This window comes from Prionailurus bengalensis, chromosome D1 (assembly GCF_016509475.1).
Source record: "Prionailurus bengalensis isolate Pbe53 chromosome D1, Fcat_Pben_1.1_paternal_pri, whole genome shotgun sequence".
NCBI classification, from domain to species: Eukaryota; Metazoa; Chordata; class Mammalia; order Carnivora; family Felidae; genus Prionailurus; species Prionailurus bengalensis.
The window spans coordinates 65,194,048-65,198,790 of NC_057346.1; the positions used below are offsets into that span (position 1 = coordinate 65,194,048).

General features: G+C 39.3%; 1 pseudogene; it reads right to left on the bottom strand.

Moving 5' to 3' along the window:
• Nucleotides 1-1,072: 1,072 nt before the first annotated feature.
• Nucleotides 1,073-4,131, bottom strand: LOC122484288 (annotated as a pseudogene).
• Nucleotides 4,132-4,743: the final 612 nt, after the last annotated feature.

The window sequence follows — 4,743 nt, forward strand, 5'->3', positions numbered from 1 at the left end:
TTAATTAAAGAAGTAATCTGTTTAGGTTTATGGTCATGGTTGGTGTATGGAGAATGAATTGGAAGAGAGTAAAAGATGGTAGAGGAAAGCTAGTCAGGGTTGTATTAGTCAGGATTCACCAAAGATACAGAACCAGTAAAAAAATATATATGAGTATGTAAGTACGTATACAGAGAGAGAGAAAGATGTTAAGGAAGTGGTTCACACAGTTGTTACAATCAGCAGTTTCAAAATCCACAGGGCAGTCCAGCAGACTGGAAATTCCATAAGAGTTGATGTTGCATTCTTGAGTCCAAAGGTATTATCCTTCTTTTTCAGAGGACCTCAGTTTTTTTCTCTTCAGGCTTTCAACTAATTGAACAACCCTAATTGGACAACTAATTGAATTACCCTTGGAGGGTAATGTACTTTACTCAAATTCTACTGATTAAATATTACTAACATCTAAAAATACCTTCACAGCCACACATAGACTGGCGTTTGACCAAACAACTGATCACCATAGCCAGGTAAAAGTAAGCTATCACAGTAGTTCTACTGTACAATAAATGTATGAGGTAGTAGTTTGAAATAGGATTGCTGACAACAGAAATGAAAAGACGTAGGAATAAATATTGGACTCTGAATGTATCACACTTTGTGATCGGATGTAGGAATGTGAGGGTGGGGAAAGAATTCAATTTCTTTTTGGGGTTTGGAATCCATAAGCTGATTGAATGAGGTACCTCTTACTGGGTTACAGAATATCGGAGGGAGCAATTTGGGGTGGGAAATAATACTTTAGTTTGAGATAAGCTGTGCTTGGCTTTTATTAGACAAAAATATTTTTGTCTAAAACATTAAAGAGAGGACTAGGAAAGAGAAATAAGCATGATAGTGGTCAGCACATAAAGGAAAGTTAAGCTTTATGGGGGGGGAAACACAACCCAGTCGCTTCCAGCTGCCTTCACAGGCTGTGAGTCTCTCCATGAACAAGTCACTCTAAGAGTTGTTTGTTTACTCAGTCTCTGAGGAGTTCAGGAGTCACACTCACTCCCACAGAGAAGTCACCTGTCTGACCTGACAGAGGCATTCACAGGTTAGGCCGGGGCATCTCGTCCTGTTCTTTTATGAGGCCCTCTGCAGCTAGGCTGGAGCCAGGGTCCACAAACAGGCCAGCATTTATGGGTCCACAGAGCCCGTCCCCAGCAGATAACCTTACTGCAAAAATGTTTCCAGTTGTTTTACTGTCTGGTTCCCCTTAGTCATTTCCCCTCAGAATATACTCAGTCCTAGTAATTATCACGCTCATTTCAAGATAAGCTGTGATTGAAATGGACATAGTCTTAAAGGTTCAGAGGTACAATAACCTTAACTAATGCAGAGAACAACTTTTGAAGAAATATGAATACAAGTTATGAAGGATTTTCAGTTGATTATGTTTTCATGTGAACCAATTTGTGTTTATAACTTAGATTTAAATTAATTTTGTTAAAGGTAACTCACTATAAGCCTCTGATTTACAAATTTTACTTGACTAAAAAGCTGCATGCTGGCTGACATACGGACTGATATATTTAGACCACAAACATTCTCTATCCTTTTAATTATTATATTTACAGCATATTATTATATCAAGTATCATAAAATAAGCTTTGCCAAGCTCTCTCTTCAGAGCCGCCTTCATCTCACTCTTCCTGAGGCTGTAGATGAGGGGGTTCAATATGGGGATCACCACCATGTAGAACACAGACACCACCTTGTTCTGGTCCGTTGAGTAGCTGGACTTGGGCATCACATAAATGAGCGTGTTCGTCCTATAGCACAGAGTGACCGCTGTGAGGTGGGATGTACAAGTGGAAAAGGCCTTGTGGCGTCCCTTGGTGGAGCACATCTTCAAGATGGTGATGAGGATACGGATGTAGGAGGCAGCTCTGACACACAGTGACCACAACAATGGAGCCAGCCGTCTACGAGGGGACACTTACAGAGGTGCTGATACCAGAGTGGGAGAGTTTAACTAAAGGAGCAAAATCACAGAGAAAGTGATGGACTTGACTTGTTCCACAGAAGAGTAAAAAAAGAGAAGCAAATAGTAGAAGAGAAGCATTGAGAAAACTACCTACACAAGCCACCGTGAGTAAGCGAACACACACCTGTGTGGACATTTTGGTTGAATAAAGCAGCGGGTCACAGATGGCCATGAAGCGATCAGACGTCATGGCAGCCAGAAGGAGGCACTCACTTGACCCAAAGAAAACAGCTGAACTCACCTGGACAGCACGTCCAAGACAGGAGATTGTATGTCTTTCCATCAGGAAGTTTACAAGCATATGAGGTGTGACAGAAGATGAAGAGCCTATATCAGCCAAGGGCAGGCAGCTCAGAAAAAACTACCTAAGGTGGTGGGGCTGAGAGGCGAGTCTGATAAGAATGATTGTACTGAGGTTGCCAGATATGGTCGCCAGGTAGATGCAAAGGATGGTTATGAAGAGGATGGCTCAGAAGACAGGTTATCAGTTAGGCCCGATGAAATGAACCCTGTCATTGCAGTGTGGTTCCCATCCCCCAGGGAATCCACGAGGCCACAGAGCTGCTACCAAACTGAAGCTCTGATGAAAACATTACAGAAGTTACAAGTTTGATGGTTTCATTTTTGTTAAGACACCAAGAGGTTATTATAAACAGGTAAATATTCAGGGCGCCTGGGTGGCTCAGTTGGTTAAGCGTCCAACTTTTTTTTTTTTTAATTTTTTTAAATGTTTTTATTTATTTTTGAGACAGAGAGAGAGCATGAGCAGGGAAGGGGCAGAAAAGGAGAGAGACACAAAATCCGAAGCAGGCTCCAGGCTCTGAGCTGTCAGCACAGAGCCCGACGCAGGGCTCGAACTCACGAACTGTGAGATCATGACCTGAGCCGAAGTCAATCGTTTAACCGACTGAGCCACCCAGGCGCCCCAAGTGTCCAACTTTTGATTTCCACTCTGGTTATGTTTTCACAGTTCATGGGTTTGAGCCCAGCACCAGGCTCTGTGCTAACATCTCAGAGCCTGCTTGGGATTCTCGCTCTCTCTCTTTCTCTCTCTCTCTCTCTTTCTCACTGCCCCCACTCATGCTTACATTCTCTCATACCTCTTTATCTCAAATACATAAACATTTAAAAAAATTCAATAACAAAGTTAAAATTGAAGCTAAGTTTGGACTTTTTTTTTATTTTATAGTACAAAACGTATACACTTTATATATGATTTTAGAGTCAAAAGTTTATATATTTATATGAGTATTCTATATCTTAAGAATAGTTCTCAGCAGAAATACTAGGGAAACTCCAAACAGGGTACACTCTTGTCTTTATATTATATATTTATAAAATGTATTTAAAGTAGCTTTAAAGCTAAAGATAAAAAAAAGTAAGATTTATGAAAAGAACAAAAGGAATGGTAAGCATAACAGAAACGATAATAATATGTAGATATAGGCCTATTTATTTATCGTATAAAAAAGGTACTAGGAAATCACAAAGTTTACAGTGCCAGTAAAACAAGACCATTTTTTTAAACATTTATTTTGAGAGGGCGAGAATGCGTGCACGCGTGCGAGTAAGCAGAGGAGGGGCAGAGAGAGAGAGGGAGAGAGAATCCAAGCACTGTCAGCACAGAGCCCAATAAGGGCTTGAACTCATGAACCGAACTGTGAGATCATGACCTGAGCTGAAATCAAGAGTCAGACACTTAACCGACTGAGCTACTTAGGCACCCCCAAACAAGACCATTTTTTTAAAGGAGAAATACAATTTTCTTGATAGGACAAATAAGAAATAGAAGGGAATTTCAAGTTAAGGTTATAAATGAAGTCATCTATTGTAAATTTGTTATGTACATGTAATCACCATTAAAATATTGTTTTACCAAGTAGATTGATATATCAACCTAATTACTATGCAATATAGATGATTAATATCTAGGACATAATTAAACTACATTTATTCAAACAAATCAAATCGTTTCCTGATGTAGCAATGTTTTCTCACTGGAGAATTATAGAATGAAATAATTTTATTTTTGACATAGTAAACACCTGAATAAATTTCCAGCCTGAAAAGTTAAGAAGTTTACCCAGGTCTGCCCAGCCGGTGGTCAGGTTGAACCTCATCTCCGTTGCTTTCTGGTTTTATATTCTAGACTTTGTCCAAAGTATCTGTTTTCCTGTAAGCTAAAGCATTCAGAACAATAAACAAAGGAAATCTTTCCACGAGATATTTACAAACAGTAAGTCCACAAAGCATCACAAATCTAGTGAATTTATTAGCATTATGGCTGAGTTCCAAGTTTGGATAGAGTAAAAAGACCTTGTGAGTTTCTGATCTTATGAGTGGATAAATGATGAATCCCGGTACCTTGAAGTATGCCTGTTTATATGCACTAAATAGACCACAGAAATTTAGGTTAATTCAGCTCAGGTCACTTGTTAGCTGACTGCTGGGTTACATCTGCCCTGTTTCTCCACAATGATACAATTTTAGAAAATAGTATTAAGCTGTAAAAGCCAAAACCTCACCTCTTGAAATAAGAATTCATTCATCCTAGAGCAATAAATTCAAAGTCATTGTTATTTAGCAGCCATGCTATCTTATATTATTGTTTGTCTTTGGGGATAAATCTCTCAGAAGATTCTGAAGTTTCAAATGTGAATTCACAAGCACCAGGGTCATTATCACATTCTCCAGTGAATATTGAGCAGTTCCCTTCACACAGACACAGCTAA